Here is a 17,439-nt window from a genome sequence, read left to right as displayed (position 1 = left end):
AGTCCACCGCAGTCTCACAGCTTGGGAGCATGCAGAAAGTTTGTCTCCTTCGGCAGGTGCAGCTCAGCTGATCACCAGGACCCATCCTTTATACTTCCTGATCCAGCCTCTCACTATTGGTGAGAAGGGCAAGCGCGGCCTGACTCCAGCCACCAGGGTTCAGAGTGACCCCTCCCACTCTAGCTCAGAATAGTGCTCTCAGCCTTTTCAGAATTTGTAACTGCTCAAGTATTATGGGCATCTGATAGGGTAAGTCCTCAATCATGCAGTGCTGTTCTGAACTTGATGGCACAAGAGGAACACCAAGAGCATCATAGTGACTGTCAAGTTGCAGAGAGATGCTCTAGGAGGGAGGAGTAGTGCAACATACCAGAGCAATGGAAACACCAACTCATGTTTAAATGATATGTTGGGCATAACATGTCTTTTATTGATTCACCTAGTATCATAAAGAATAAAGACTGTTTGCCCAGATGCTACTGTTGTGCTTGGTGTGACTTAATACACAAAAATGCACTCCACTATAAACATACAGCAGCATTTCCAGCCCCTCTAGCTCCCAGTCAGAAAGGGACACCATTACTTTGTCATCAGTTATCTGCACTCACCATTCACCTCTCAAACATGCCCTGGAAGCAGTGGGGTGCGGGGAACCGATTAGCTGTGCAGTATATCCAGACATTAATTTTTTTATCGTTTCATAGGTCTGACCTTTGTAATTCCAAAGCAGCTGCAATATAAAAGGTACATAGCACTGTTAATCCGAAACAATCCCCAAACTGTGCACACGCTGTGCCACTAACATGCAACTACCTCTGAGGCACATAAAGAGGACGGAATCTGCTTTAAAGGTCTTTTACAAAAGATACGCTATAGTGAGCAGGAAATGCTTCCTCCTGCCTCTCCTTGGAAGCATGGCAAGTAAAGTGTGCCTTCTTGTGACTTAAACTGGTCCCACATGTGAGTATACATAGTTCTAATTTAAGGTGTACCAAAATAGCAAGAAAACTTGTTTTTTCAAATTCAGTTACAAAATCAATCCTTCAAGAGCTGCAATGTATGTGAATGCAAGACAGCCCTTAATAAATAACATCACACCGTACTTTTTATCACCTCCTATTTTAAGAACACTGCATACACAATTTGTACCAGTTAGAAAGTTGTTACCCCCCTCGGCAGGCTTTACCTGCCTGAGCCCCCAAATCCTCCTCCTATGCCCAGGATTTTCCCCCCATTCTGGATACCATCTCATAGGAGCACCCATGCTGTGGAGTCCTCCCTTCCTGGGGAACCTAATCACCCCTTAGCCACCACTTGCCTCAATGACTCATTGTCTTTCATCATCTAACCCCTTCTCTCAGGGGCAAACTGCAGTTTGAAGTGGCCACTCACCAACTGCAAAAGTGGTTGGATCTTCTATCATTCCTATTCTGTTTCTCTGTAGCCATAGTACCTCCTCATGTCTCTGTTCTTGGTGATTCCTCAGACCAGAGCTCCCCTGGCTCACTCTGCCTTTCCCCAGCACTTCTCTGTCCCACATGCCCCTTACTAGCAGGCAGCTAGGTCCCCATCTCATTCCCCAGCAGAAGCAAGATTGAGTTGCCTCTGGCCAGATACCTTTTTATACTCCCTAGATGGGTCCTGATTGACTGCCTCAGGCCTGCTTGTGATTGGTTCCCAGCCCTAGCCCCCTCCCAAAGCTGTTTTAACAACTTATGTGCCTGTGAGGGGCAATCACCCCATCATTCCAGGGCTCACTTGACTAACTTTGCTTTCTCCAAAACTATCAATGGGATGTCATCATCAGTAACAAAATGATCAGCTATTTCAACTCTGCAAAAAAATCACCCACAGTAATAAGTTCTAGAACCTGGGTCATCTGATTTGGGCTCAGGTTGCATACTGGAGGAATAAAAATAGTAGTGTAGGCGTTCCCATTCAGGCCAGCATAGGGTGAGAGAGTACATCTCAGAGCCCAAAATCCAGGCCTAGCAGGAGCATCTTCACAGCTGCTTTATAGTGCTACAGCATGAGCCCTGAAGCCCAGGTCTGTAGGTCCCACCTCTGAGACTTGACTGCCACAATGTTTATTTTACGCTATGCACATACCTGTGGAGGTGAGAAAGGAACATTACAACAGAGAGAACATTGCCCTGGCTGTGAACAGAAATGGGTGTTTTCACACAGTGCAAAAGAGAGCACTCTGGAACCATTCATTAAGGAACACACACACCCTCCTTCCCTCCCTACCCGCCAAGCTTAAGGGAGCTTTCAAGAACATTTGGGTCCTGGTTCTTGTAAAAGCAGCCAACTCTAAAAGATTTAACTTTTGGGAAAAGCCTACTTTATTGTATAGGAATGATAGCTAGTGACACGTAGTTTCAAGTTCACATTTATTGACGTTGTTGTGCTGTAACCCTTTGTTCTCCATCACTCTCTCTTTCATTTCTCATTAAATCTTCATTCTTTCTTAACTAAACCTTTTGTTGTATAGTATGTGCTCACAAGTGCTGTTCAGTTTACAGGAGGAATGGCTTAAGGTAAAACTGGTAAATTGGGTACACTGCACCTGTGGGTTCTGAAGATCTGGCATTTCTCTGAGTAGCCAATGTTAGGGGCTGGATAAGACAGGCAATGGCTTCAGAGACAGTAGTTGAAGGGCTGGTGTCTTCAGGTAATTGTCTCGCAGCTGCTGTATGAAAGTTGCTGGGCATAACAAAATGACTCTCAGTGACAGTCAAAATAATGAAAATCTGTGACAGAGATTAATGTCTCACTGACCCAAATGTATATCTGAAGTAAGCTTTGAGTTCAGTGAGATTATGGGTTCACATGAGAGGAGAATCAGGCCCAGTGTTGTAATTTGTATATACATGAGGACAGTTAGATTGTATCTTCATATCTTTTACATCACTGGATGTTTGTGAGATTAATCTATAACTTAACATGAACATTGTGCTTTTGCATTTAATTTCCGACCCACTTTGTGAGTCTCTAGCTCTGTAAAGCAAACCAGTCCGCAAAGATTGCTCATTATTATGACCTGTAAACTACACACACGTGGATTTGGCCCGCACCAACAGACATTCGTATATACCGCAGTTATGTGTCTGCAGATTTTACCATGCAGTCTACTCACTGCTTCAGGTCAGTACTCCAGAATCAAAGCTTTTCTTTTGTTTGCAAGTTATATTTCTAGCCCTTGCAGTCATAAAGATTACCTTGAGAACATGAGCCAAGCTTAAACAGAGGCAGCACTGTCTTCCTTGTAACGTCAACCTCAGGAATATTGGGGAATCATGTGACTGGCGGTAAGACAATAACAGTAAACATCACCATCCATGTGAACTCAGAGAACCGTCCTCTCCAGTGTTGTTTTGCTTCTAATGTGCTTCATTCAGCTTGACAAGAAAGCTTTGCGTATAATTTAAAAGAATGGATCCCTGTTTCATTGGAGAGTCATGTGTCAGACCCAAAGGAAATGTAACCATAGGTGAAATCTAAAACAAGCCTCATGCTTCAGATTTTTCTTGGTTAATTAACAGGGCTTACTTTACAAATAAAAGCTTTGTTCAGTTTACTGAATCTAGTTATTAGGTTTGTGGCAGAGATAGTTGGATAATAAATAAATTTGTGGAATAAATTGCCTAGGGAGGTTGTGGAATTTCCATCATTTGAGATATTTAAAAGCAGGTTAAGTCGACATCCATCAGTGATGATCTAGATTAAGGGGTGCAAAAAGTGTGGCAGGGGGGTGCACCCTCCAGAGGGAGGGCAACATTTTGCAAGGTGGGTGCAGTGTGATTGCTTCTCCCCCCCGCAGCCCTCTACTTACCCCCTGCAGCCTCCACCACTGCTGTTGACAAATTAACACCTTGCCTCCCACCGCCACTGGCCCAGTCAGTATGTGCAGAGGCCCTGAGCCAGGCGGTGTGGCAGAAAGCCAGTTCCCAACTTAGTAAGGCAGCCGCATTGGTCCCTGCAGCCTGTGTCATTCTGGGCCCTGGGACACCCCGCAAGATATTGGTGTGGAGGGAGTGCTGATGCCTTTGGTGGCACAAGGCCACCCTCAGCCTGTTGCCACCACCACCCATCAACACAGTGCAGCCTGGGGTCACCACCTCCCTGCTCTACAGCAGCACCAAGTTCCATGGCCAGCAGCAGCACAAGGGCAACACCTACGAGGCAGAGGTGGTGAAGCAGCTGAGCGCCCAGGGTCCTCCCTTTGAGACATCCTCCTGAGCACTGCTCCCCCCCCTTTGGGGCACCCCTTGAGTCCCCCACATACCCTTCTAGGGTCCTCTCCCCTGAGCACCACTCCCCCTTTGGGGCACTCCATGGAGCCACCAGCATCCCCTTCCTGAGCATTTCACCCCTTTCCTGAGCGCCCTCCCCCACCTGCATCCCTTTCTGTGGTCCTCACACAGGTTGGAGAGGCCCCAGCTAATTACAGGGCCAAAAAGTGGGGACCAACATAAGAAGTTAGCTTACCCCAATCTAGACGGTGCTTGGTCACTGGACTTGACCCCTCAAGGGCCCTTCCAGTTTCATTATTCTATGATTTTATGAAAGAGTGGTTAAGAGCTCTGTCCTGCAAAGACTTACTCACCTGAATAATTTGATGTGTGAGTAGTTTCATTGATTTCAGTGAAACTATTAGCATACATAAGGTTATTTGTGTGCAAAGTATTTTCAGAATTAGTTCACCATGCAAGACTAAGAGGGAATTTGGGATCCACTTAGAAAATGATGTTTTTCCACTGAAAATTTCAACAAAAATTTTAAAAACCCACATTTTTGTCAACATTTTAGCAGAAAATGTTTACTTTTGGACAATAAATTAGGCTACCTAATCGAAAATTATCAGTTTTGGCTGACTTATTTTTTCCAGACAAAAATATGTTTTTAGGGGCAGCAGCCTTTTTCCGGGAAAATGTTTGGTTTTGTTAAAAATCCAATTCTCTGTCAAAAATGTTGAGATGGAATTTTTATAATCAGACCTAATACTATTCACGACTCTAGCTGAACCCAGCAGTGAGAAGGCAGTTGGCCTGCACTGGTAGAGAAAGACTTAAAAGCAGCCCAGGGAGAGGGCTGTCCTGGGAACCAATCAAGGGGAAAGATTGTGGCAGCCAATCAGAGCCCACGAGGGCTGTATAAAGGCGATGGTTGGCCAGTGTGAGCAGAAACTCTTGCTCCAGCTCTTGGGGGGGGGGGGGGGGGGAACCTAGTTACCTGCTAGAGCTGGGTAACATGGCTAGAGCAGTGCTGGTTGAAAGGCAGGGTGAGCCAAGGGAGTTCTGGCAAAGCAAGCCCCAGGCTGCAGGGCCTGAAACAAGGCCTGAGGCTACCAAGAAAGCAGAGAGGCAGCCAAGGCAGAGGAAGGCAGCAGATCCAACCCCTTGCCAATGATGAGCAGCCATTTCAGACTGCAGTCTTTCCCTGAGGTAAGGGGCTAGATGATGATTGACAGTGGGGCATTGAAGCAAGATGGGCATAGAGGGCTTGGGGTTCCCTTGGAGGGGAAGACCCCCAGAATGTGGGGCACTGAAGTAGGGCAGTGCCCTAAGGGAAGCACTCTGTGGTCAGGGAGAGATGCGGGTCCTGTTATAAGGTGAAGAACAACTTGCTAAGCAACAGTAGGTGAAACAGCAGCCAGACAAGGGTGCTCTGGAAGCTGGACAAGCTAATTTCCATGTCACCAGCAGGAGGTGCTGTGGTGGTGAGTCATGCCCATTACAGGAGGGCATGATGCTCACCTTCACCATGCCTCACTTTCCTCATCTGTAGCACAGGGTAAACATATTAAGTACCTCAAAATAAAGTAGAATATTTCATTAATATTTTAAAATACTTTGATATCTTCTGAGGGAAGACACTACAGAGATATTAAGTATTAGGTTCATTAACTTTTGTTTAAATTTTATTTTCTGATTAGACCTTTACTTTTAATTCATTTTAAAAAAATGTGAAAGTGGGTTTCCTGTTGTGCTGGAAATGCCATTATTCATTAGGCAACGTCAAGACCATGACTGAAGGAAGATGGCATAGAGCTCTCAGCCCCACTCAAGATTTGTTAAAATGATTCTTTTTCCCTCACCCTGTTTTGTAATCGTAACAGTTAAAGGAGGTGAAAGTTACAAGGTTTTATTTTTTAATAGGCAGCCAACATGCTGGTGTTTATTTTTCCTGAGTACTGTTGCAGAGGATCACTGGCTGTTTTTAGCACATTATGCCTGACCAAGTCATAGCTTGTTCCTCTGTGCAAAACCAGTCCACATCCTGAAGTCCTTACCCTGTCCGTGGGAATTGAGTGACAGTATGGAATAAGGTTTCCAAAAATATCTAGTGATTTTTGGGTGTCTCAGTTTTTGAGTGCCCATTTCAAGACACCTTTAAAAGAGTTTGATTTTCAATTGATAGATGCTCAGCACTGTCTGAAGTTTAGAAGTCTCAGGAAGGTTATAAACTTTAGGAACTAGTCACTTTGGAGGACTCTTATTGAAGAATTTCTGGTTTTATCCTATGATAATGGGGGCTGAATGTAATACAGTTCACACACTGTACCTTCAGTGATCATGCCTCTTCTTGATTGTCATCCTATGGAGTACCTGTGCTCTGAGAGCACATGCCCTTTAGATGTTTTCCATCATGCCCCAGTTGGTAAGCAGCCAAGCTTCTGCTGGTGTGATTTCCATGCTGGGGTCCTGGGCAAGATGGTTTGGTAGGGAGGTGGTGGCAGGCAGCTCTGTCCTCCCAGCATGTTGGTTCCAGAGGCGGAAGAGGTGGGGCTTGGAGCAGCCAGCCTTCAGTGCTGTCCAGCTGAATGCTCCCTGGAGTACATTGCTTGGGGCTCCAGCAGTGGTTTAAATGTCTGGGGGCTCCTGCTGCTGCAGTAGTGGTAGCGGCAGCAAGGATTGCTGGGCCCTTTCGAATCGCCAAGCTCTAGGGCAGTTGTCCCTTTTGCCCCACCCCCTGTCAGTGAGCCTGGTCCTGTAGCATGGAACTTGGACATTCAGCTTCAACCCATTGGTCCTAGCATATAAAATATATTGGAAATCCTTTTTTTTTTTTAGTGGTAGTTCCTAGTTTAGACAGCAACCCTGTAAGTGACCCTGAGCTAGCTGCCCAGTTAGGGTCTTAATGACTGTTGGCCCCCATAGAAGATTCCCCTTCACCCTTTTATATGATGCCATTTTCTTTGGATTTTTAGCATTTGATTTTTTTTTCAGCTGTCTGCATTGTGCTGTACTAATGATCAGTTCTTACAGTTTTAGTTGTTTAACCTGGGACACTGTCTTTGCTCTTTAACAATGAAGAAATCCAGGCAATTTATTTTAACATTGGGTACTGACAATATCACTCCACTCCAAGAGTGCCCCAAAACCCAGCTGTCCTCTCCAATGGGTGACTTTTTACTGAAGGTCTGATTCTGAAACTTAACAATCAGTTTGGATTCTCATGGACGTTAACAGGAGTTGATAATACTCCACACATCTCAGGAGGCAATTACTGCTTCCTCTCCCCAACCTGCCTTTTCTTCCTTACTGCTACTGCAGAATTATTCCTGAGCTTCAGTTCCAAACTTCCTAATACAATTTAGCATTTAATTACATGGTACAGCCACAAGGTGGAGCTGCATGTAATGTAAGTTTTTAAAGCAAACCTTAGCCATACCTGGCACAGTGTTCAAGAATGTTATAGTGCATACAGCTGGGGTATGTTTCTCTCAGAAGGAAACTTTGTGGTCAGTCTGTATTTAACACAGAAGCCTGACCAGCTAGTAGAAGCATTATGGTCTTCCATATACAAGGTGAATATGACAATAATTATGGGTGATGAAGAGCTAGACCTCGTCTGTCCTTGAAAACTTCATCATCCACTATAGCATCTTGTGACATCTTAGTTACTTTGAAGCATTATATTTTCAGGATTAAAGATGACCTGCTAAGGGGCTTTGTTCTAAGCATTCAGTGCCCATCCCACTGTCTCCCAAAGCAAAGGCAGGCTAGGCTGTACCAGAACAATTTAAAAGTGCCTAAGTGAAATGAGACAGTGTTACTCTCCTCTCCTCCCACGTGGTGCTTGTTATGCATGTGTATTGGCATTGATCTAAAGTGGAACAAGGGGAGAAAGAGATCTGCTTCCTCACAGTAACCTTGTGCAAACGTAGTCTCTGCAGCAGGTGCAATTGGTGGCTCTAGACAGGCTCCACTCCATCCTGACAATGTGTAGATGACAACTGAGTCTTTCACTGTGTATTTGGAAGATATGGCTTCCTTCACTGCTTGTTAGACATCACATATTTCCCCAAAAACCTCCCAAAGGAGATCAAGTGAGATTCTTCCATGCCTGGTCACACAGATGACATTTTAGCTGATGGAAAGTCCAAGGGAATACCTAATGAAAAACTGAAATAAATTGGAAAAGCAGTTGAGGGAGCTAAACAAGAATTAGAGAAGTGTGCTACAGCAAACGGAACTACAGGTCTTAGGGCGTGTAACTGGGGAAGAGGAAGTTGAGGGCATCTCCAGGGAAAGTCAGAGCAGTAGCTGATGTTCGGCTATCTAAAAATGTCCCAAAACTGAAATAGTTCCTCTAGATCTGTGGTTCCCAAACTTTTTGGTGTCTCACTCCCCCCACTTTTGATTTTTGAGAAACCCTCATGCCCCCCACTTTTTTTTTTTACCATGGGCCAGCCACCCCAGCTGCCTGCCTGAGCCTCTGTCCTCCGTGAAAGCCAGGCACTGCCAGCTCCTCATTTAACTCCATCCCCCTCCCCCCAACCCACACTCACTCACCTTTGCAGAAGACAGCTAGCTCCATGTGGGTCTTCATCAGCTGCCTGCTTTTTATAGCGGCTGCGCCGGGTCGCCCACGTGAAATGCAGGGGCTGAGAGCTGGAAGCAAGGGCTGGCTTTTTCTTCAGGTGTGGGGAATCACTGGAGGGTGGGAGGGGGGCTGGGTTGCCTCGCGCTCCCCCTGGAATTTCTTCACACACACACACACACACAGGGAGGCACACCCCCCACAGTTTGGGAAACCATGAGCTAGATGATTTCAAGTCTACAGCAAATTATACCAGATCTGTCCTCAGAAGTCCAAGTTCTTTCTGAACTGCTTAAAACAGACTCTATGTGGATGTGAAATAAAGGACAGGCTGTACTTTTGAGGATATAAATAATCTGTTGCTTCTACCCCCAGCACTGGCATGTTTCTAAGTCTGCAGCTATTTTAACAGATGCCAAAAGCTGAAGTCTTGGAGGCTGCTACTTTATATACAAGGACATACCTGAAAATTTGTAGCTTATAACTGCAGTTTTCAGACTGAAGCCCGGGTATGCCCAGCAGAGAACATTTGATGGGCACTGGGGCTTGCAAGAAGTTCACAAGACACTTGCGCAGTCTGATAGGTTTAGGCTTGAGACAAACAACAAGCCTCAGAGACTTGGGATGAGAGAGAATCAAAAATACAGCCATTTTCCATTTATTTTTAGACATTGAAAAACAGACTTTTTATAACAAAAAATTAAATTTGAATCTTTTCTGCTAGCTCTGCTATTACTGTATGTAATTTGTAAAGGGTTACCCATGTCACCATAAAAATAGAACTGATTCAAATGGCCACTAGCAAGAATACAGCTTGTGACAATGTAAGGCTGGGAGGAAGTAAGAACAAGAGGGAAAAGCAGGGCAGGCAAGCAGGCAGAGTGTGAGCAGCTGAGGAGAAAGCTGCCCTGGGTCAACTGGGGCTAGCTAGGCCTCCTTAAGCCTGATTTTAAAAGAACAGACAGATGACCTCATCGAACAGTTCAATCACACCCTCAACAGCATGATTCACAAGGTAGTGAGCCACGATGGGAGAGACTGGAATGCCCTGCTCCCATACCTAATGTTCGCCATCCGGGAGGTACCTCAGGCCTCCACAGAGGTTTCTCCATTTGAGCTATTGTATGGGCGGAACCCCGAGGTATCCTGGACCTTGCCAAAGAGAGCTGGGAGGAGCAGCTGAACCATGGGCACAATATCATTGAGCACGTCCTTCAGATGAAGGACCGGATCGCCAAGGTTAAGCCCAGTGTCTGGGAGCACCTAGAACAGGCCCAAGAAACCCAACAGGCATACTATAACCGACAGGCGGCCATCCAGAGGTTCCAGGTGTGGAACCGTGTGATGGTATTGATCCCAATGGCTGAGCCTGAGCTCCTCACCCAGTGGCAGGGCCCCTATGAGGTAATTGAGGCCATAGGGGAGGTAAACTGCAAGGTGCGACAACTGGATGGTTGGAAGACTGAGCAGGTCTACCATATTAACTTACTAAAACCTTGGTGGGACCGGGAAGAGCAGCTGGCTGCCCTGAGCGTGTTGGTGCCAGAGGAAGATCAGGAGACACAGGTGGGAATCTCCCCAGAGCTAAACACTGACTAACAGAGGGAGGTCCTCAACATGTTGAAACGGCATGCAGATGTGTTTTCAGGAAACCCTGGATGAACCACAGAGGTGGAACACCACATTGTCACTGACCCAGGGGTAAGGGTGCATGTGAGGCCCAAAGGGAGGTGCAGAGGATGCTGGAACAGGGCGTTATTGAGGAGTCTCATAGCCAGTGGTCCAGCCCGATTGTCTTAGTGCCTAAGCCAGATGGCAGCCTCCAGTTTTGTAACAATTTCAGAAAGCTAAACCAAGTGTCCCATGTTGATGAACTGATAGATCGATTGGGAAAGGCCCACTTCCTCTCTACCCTCCACCTGACCAAGGGATACTGGCAGATCCCGCTGGCCAGGGAAGCCAGTGAAAAAATAGCCTTCTCCACCCCAGAAGGCCTATACCAGTACACTGTCCTCCCATTTGGGTTACAGGGAGTCCCTGCAACATTCCAATGGCTAATGGATAAGTTATTACAACCACACTGTGCCTATGCTGCAGCTTATCTCGATCACGTTATCCATAGCCCAGATTGGGACACCCACCTGAAGAAGGTAGGGGCAGTGTTAAACACCCTGAGGGAAGCTGGTCTCAAGGCAAACCCGACAAAATGTAGTATAGGGCTAACGGAAGTGAGATATTTGGGGGTCTATTTGTGCTGGGGCATAGTGAAACCCCAACTAAACAAGGTAGAGGCAATACAAAAATTGCCTTGACCGCTTCCGAAGAAACAAGTCCGGGTATTCCTGGGACTCGTGGGGTACTATCAGAAGTTTATCCTTCACTTTGCCTCTAGAGCATGCCCCCGACACCTCACAAAAGCCCATGGCCCTGACATGGTGAACTGGACCCCAGTGGTAGAGGATGCATTTCTGGGTTTAAAGACAGCTCTGTGTGATAACCCAGTCCTTATTGCCCCAGATTTCGAGATGGAATTCTTACTACAAACTGATGCCTCCGATGTGGGCTTGGGAGTCGTGCTGTCCCAAATGGTCGGAGAAGAACACTCCGTCCCATACCTGAGCCTCAAGCTCCTTCCCAGACAGCGGAATTATGCCATCATCAAAAAGGAGTGTCTTGCGGTGAAATGGGCAGTGGAAAGTTTAAGATACTACCTCCTCGGATGGAAGTTTACCCTTGTCACAGACTACACGCTTGTAGCCAGGCAAACCTCGCCCCCCTCCACCTTGGATACCTTGGAGCACAGATGTGCTAATCTCAAGCACAGTCTTTGATGCCTCAGAGCACAAATGTGCTACCTCATCATGACCCTGGACAACGGAAGAAACAAGATAATGAGGGCAAGCAGGCCAGCTGGTAACTAGGGCCTCAGGCTGCCCTTGGCTGGTACTGATAATTGATACACCTACATATCATCCCAGGAGAGGAATCTCGCACCCATATGAAAAGAATGTCCTGTCTTAATGATTTAATTATCTCTGTCTTACAAGTGTAAATTAAATTTGTAACTCCCTTGTAAGAACTGGCGTCACAAAAGCGAACCAGTACAATTGGCATGTTTAGATAAGGAAGAGTGTCTGTAACCAGTGGGGTATAAAGTAGGGCCTGGCAGCAGACACAAACTGAGTTGCAATTGCCTAACCTGCTGTTCAGGACGAGCCTTTACCTCCCGAGGTAAGGGGACACCCTCCTCGTACTCTTCTTCCCGAGGGATTGAGTGACAGACTCTGGCAATGCCGGAGTTGGACGATACAGAGGTGAGAATTATACCTGCTATGTATTATTTTGCACGCATTTACTAGGTTAAGTGTTGTTGTTGTTGTAACTAAGGTAAGTTTAATAATCTAAATTACCTGTAAGTTCACATCTCATACATGCTAAACTTTTCACTGTAATAAATCATAGTAACCACTACGCTAAGCCTGACTCCTCCAATAATTGCATCGGTCCATACACAACCAAAGAACCCTAGGCGGCTTCTGGCTAATTAACCCCTTAGGGTAGGTGGTGCTAGTGTGCTGGAAACTGGGTGTTGAGTTTGGCTGCCTGCCAAGGGGCAAACTCCTGGGGCATCCGTCAGCCACCCTGGCTGCCTGCTGCGAAGGGACAGTCTGTCCTAGCAGTTAAAGACTCGGATGTAAAAGGGACTCCATCTGGCACTAAGGACTATCCTGATTAGCCATTCCATCGGCTGACAGCACCCCTACAGTGGATGCACAGAAACAAAGATAGGAATGCAAGAATAACTTGGTGGTTCCTGTCCTTACAGCTGTTCCACTTTAGAGTGCTGCATAGGGTTGGGGCCCAGCATGGGAATGCCGATGGCCTGTCCTGAGTACACTGTATGCCGTCCCAGGTAGCCCAACCCCATGGTGTTTGAGCTGGGGAGGGGGATATGTGACAATGTAAGGCTGGGAGGAGGTAAGAACAAGAGGGAAAAGCAGGGCAGGCAAACAGGCAGAGTGAGCAGCTGGGGAGGAAGCTTCCCTATTGCCAGTTGGAGCCAGCTGGTCTCACTTAAGCCTGCTTTTAAAAGAAGCCTTGCCTAGTAGACTGGGGGAGAGAGGAGCAGAGCGGAGCAGAGCAAAAGGCGTTTTTCTAGAGGCACCAGAGGAGGAGAGGAGTGCTCAGCCACAAAGGGGTAAGGCCCCTGCCCAGGAGGCCTGAGATTTGGTGTAAGGCCAAGCAGGTTGATCACAAAGGAGGAGCCAAAACCAGGAGGGGGAACAGGATGCTGCTGCTGCCACTGCTGCTGCCACTACCTGGAGGAGGTACATGGGGGAGGAATCGTCTGGGGAAGTGGCCCAGGAAATAGCTGTGCTGTTCATAACAAGGGGAGCCCTCCCCCACCACTAACAGCCACATAGGGTCCCTGGGCTGGAACCCGGAACGAGTGGGTGAGGCCCAGATTCCCCTCAGACTGCCATCTCCCCCCACCCCTCTGTCTCAAGAAGGGTGATGGTATCCTGGCTGTGGGGTTAGTGGACTAAACAGAGGCCCAGAGCCCAGGAGTGAGGCCAGCCTTGCCACAAGCTCTGAACTGTATCCAAACTGATAGGACGTGGTTACCTCAGGAATCCAATGGTCAGTCTATGGCTTGCATGTAATGAGACTTCCCCATAACTGACCTGATTAGCTGTGGCATTCATACTGGTGCAGGACAATATAGTGCAGAGTATGCAATATTCCTGCTCAAAGGATACAGAGGGGAGATATGCCAAATCTAAGAGGACTCAATTTTTGTTATTTATTCATCAGAATCCAATTTATGCAAACTTCAACTCGGGTCTCTAGTACTGCTAAAACGGATGAGGTAAAATATGCCTAGCAACAACAGCTGTTGTCCTTGAATAATAGCCGTACCCCAGTAGCCTACAGAAGTGTGTGCTCAGTCACAGAGGAACCAGACAACATGTTCTCCCTGTTCCAACCCCTGTTGCAGAGAGTTCTAAACCTCCACAGCCCTTGGGCTGTAATGAACTGAGTTGGCTGTATGAAATGCTGTTGAAGAGCAAAAGCGAACAGAGCTGGAGGAGGAGTGAAGCTGATGACTCATCTGGACAATCTGCTGTTGAATATTCATTCTTGATAAAGATTGTTTTTACAGCAGAGCCCTGGTGTGCATAAAAGGGAATCTGAGGGCACAGGGACAGCTTCTTCAAAACTATAATTCTTTATGATTGTCACATGACTGATTTGGTGACAGTGGATCATGAATACTGATGTATCTGAAATAAAAAATGCATTTAATCATGTAAGCTCCGTGGAGAAGTAATGGGCTTTTAACAAATTATTATCAGCACTTACATAAAACCTGGCCATTTAAACTCTGAAGGTGGAAAACATTTTTAATCTGGAAAAAAATGCTATTGTGTTATTTTGACTGATTAAAACAGAATATGCTGCCCTACCCTGACTAAAATTCTCACTTCTCATGTATTCATTTATTTCTTCATACTGATTAACGTCCACATAAACTGCTTGCACAAATCAACTTGTGTGCCCCTGCAGTCTCCAAGTACATAGAAGGGTAGCCTAGCAACCATTCAGAGACTAATAATACTGCATTTTGACACAGACATCAAAAAAGATACAAACATACACCATGATCTGTTCTCTTCTTATTACCCCTTAAACTCTTCTACTATCCAATAGGTCAGTACAGTGCTATAGTTAACTGCCTTCACTTATTGGTCTAAAACAGGGCTCAGTTGCCATCATGCTAAATTGCCACCCTTCTGTAGGAGCAACTGTTTGTTCACGACTGGGGCAAACTAACGCCACAGGAAATGTGGCAACAGAAGTAAGGGTATCCTACCAAGAAAAGATAGAAACAGTATGGCATAAAACCATTTCACCGGACCCACTTTCCCTACTGTCTGAAAGTCTGTTTCTGTTCTCTGCTTCACAAACTCTATTGGCGCATCCTTCTGAATGTCCTGCAATAGTACAATACTGCAAAAAAGTCAAAAATTACATTTCCACTGTCACTACAGGGAGATGAAGTTTACCTCAAATGATAACAGGAAGGAAAACAAAGATAGAGATGATGATGCAGTTTAATAATAAAGATGGTCAAATGTTGTTAATAAACATGGTTTATGAACTATTTTTGTGTGAAAATGTCATTTTTTGTCCAGTTTTGATGACATTTCAAAATTAATTTTTGATTTTTTTTTTTTGGTTGGGTGGAGAAAATCATCACTGCTCTCATTTTCTCTTGGGCTGTATCTACACTGCATCGGTCTTTTGAAAGATGATCTTCTGGAAGATCTTCTTTTGAAAGACTGTGTCCACACACATGCTCAAAAAAACAGATTGAAACTATGCAGCCCCTGCTCTTTTTGAAGAACAGGCCAGGGACTGAAAAACCTAGCACCATGAGGACTGCTCTTGCAAAAAAAAGGGCCCATGGAGCATCTAGACATGCTTATTTTTTTCAAAAGAAGCTTTCAAAAGAAGGTGCTCTTCCTGATCTGGGAGCAGAAGAGGGCTTCCGGGAGAAGAGGCACATCCTTTCGATTTCAGATCAAAAGAGTGAATTTTTTTTGTGTGGCCACTCCATGTGGTCTTTCAAGAAAGGACCTGATTTTTTGAAGGAACTTGCTAGTGTAGACATGGCCTTAGAGTTCGTCCCCAGTGCCTGCCTTTTTTTCCTTTGCTGCATGAAGGTAAGTGAAAAGTGAAAGAAAATAGAGACATCACACTTTCACTTTTTTTACATCTTTGTCCAGTCACAAAAAGAAGGGGGAGATTGTTTCAAAATGAATAAAAATGTTGAAATTCTTAAATCTTGTTTTAAAATCTTTTGTTTTTAATTTTTTAATGCACTTTAATGAAAAATAAGAGGGCCAATCTCTATTAATCCAACCCTTGTCACCAACATAAGCATGGTTATTAGAGAAGAACATTTCCCTCTAATCCTGTTCTCATTGCTAGTATATCTGGCTGGAGCCCATTTGATTTCCTGCTGTCTCGTCCACCTGTGCTAACCAACAATCCAGATATCCCACATAGAATATCCATATTAAATCAGATGCAGAGGAGAAGGTGATCTCAACAGATGGTGCAACTGAAAGGAAGTAAGGGCAGTGTGATAAGGCAACAAATTAAAACAGATTCCCTTAAACTTCAAGTTACCTTCTTAGGAAGGATAAATGTCATGTCTGGTAAATGGCAAAATTAGGGCACTTCACATGGGTTATCCAAATTTTTCTGACATGCATCTGATGAAGCAGGTCCTTGCTCACAAAAGCTTATACTCCAAAAAAATCTGTTAGTCTATAAAATGCCACAGAACTTCTTGTTGTCTTTCCAAATTTTTCTTTTACTGCATCATTTTCCTAGTGCAAGCTGCCAACTAAAGATATGGTTCTGAATTAATTTTTTGTGTGTTTTCCTTCTTTAATTCAGTGTTTTTAATATCATACCCATTCTCCTTCAGACTCATGAAAGTTCATGAACTCTTCCCCCGTCTTACTTTACTGAATTTAATATCTTCCATTCCCAGGATGCTTATTTACTTCTAGTGCCCAGCTATCATTTAATAGCTCCAGAGACAAAAAGTTGTTTCTGCCCCCGCCTGTGGCTCCTGGCATCCCTAGCCAGCCTTTCCCTTTGTAAGGTGCTCCTTTCCCCCAATTTTAAAATGAAGACCTTATCTTTGCCCATTTACTGACAATGTCCAAAAACTGCAATGATTTCTCTTTAATAGTTTGATGAATGTGTATGTTGTCAGCATATAACACAGCGGAAATACACTGGTTTTCTATTGATTATAGTGTATAAGGGGCACCTAGTCAAATTATAATGCTAAAAGATGGGTTAAGCTTTATTCCAAAAGTGTATAAAGAGATGCAGTACTTTTCTTCTTTTATCGATGCACATATAACTGTGGCAGTGGTGAGTAACATTTCTAAAAATGGGTCCTGGGGTGAAGTAAACATCATGTGGTCTCCAGTTTGGAAGCTAGTTGAGTGGGAGGCATATACTGACTCTTAGGGCTTGTGTCACAATTGCTTGTTTTCTATTAGGTACCTATTTGGTGCTAATAATATGCACATCTTTGGCAAAGATAATAACACATGCAAAAAGTTACACAATTAGAGTTGCAGAGTCGAGCCCCCAGAAGCTAGAAGCGGCATGGGGAGAGATTGATCATGCAACTTTAATTCAGTTTCCTAGCACACACGCATTATGATGCAGCCTTTAACTACATATATGGGTCATGCATACATAATTTTATATTATAGCACACACCCCCATCTAACTCCAGCATTAGAAATGATCTCTCCATGTTTTTTAGCATTAAACTTGGCTATTTCCTCCCACAATATCCTGGAATGTAACACACAAGATTTCAGCCTGAACACAGATTTATTTCCTTTTTTGAAAAAAAAATTCCATCTCTCGCATAGTTTAGTCACTTACTATCTAGTAAGGCCAACATTGCTCATGCTGGTTTAAAACCAGATCAGCTAGAGCAGCATGCAAAAGACCAAACAGGCTGGCGTGCTCTTGTACGACGCGCAGATGACAGCTTTGAAGAGCAGA

The 17,439-nt window shown here is 45.0% G+C and overlaps 1 long non-coding RNA gene across 6 annotated transcripts in view; it reads right to left on the bottom strand.

The window, feature by feature from the left end:
• LOC142013143 (uncharacterized) overlaps positions 1–17,439 on the bottom strand; it is a 55,448-nt gene that overhangs the window by 7,103 nt on the left and 30,906 nt on the right. For 2 of the 6 annotated variants that reach the window (XR_012645567.1, XR_012645562.1), the window contains exons 4-6: positions 8,802–14,114; positions 6,568–8,411; positions 609–730 (exon numbers count right to left, since the gene is read on the bottom strand). This is a non-coding gene — a long non-coding RNA (uncharacterized LOC142013143). Of the gene's footprint in view, positions 1–608; positions 731–5,772; positions 8,412–8,801; positions 14,115–17,439 lie in introns of those variants that run through there. The other 4 variants (XR_012645565.1, XR_012645561.1, XR_012645559.1 and 1 more) reach the window with 2 other exon arrangements.

The sequence above is a fragment of the Carettochelys insculpta genome, chromosome 1 (genome assembly GCF_033958435.1).
Source record: "Carettochelys insculpta isolate YL-2023 chromosome 1, ASM3395843v1, whole genome shotgun sequence".
Classification (NCBI taxonomy): Eukaryota; Metazoa; Chordata; order Testudines; family Carettochelyidae; genus Carettochelys; species Carettochelys insculpta.
This window is presented reverse-complemented; position numbering and strand designations above follow the sequence as displayed.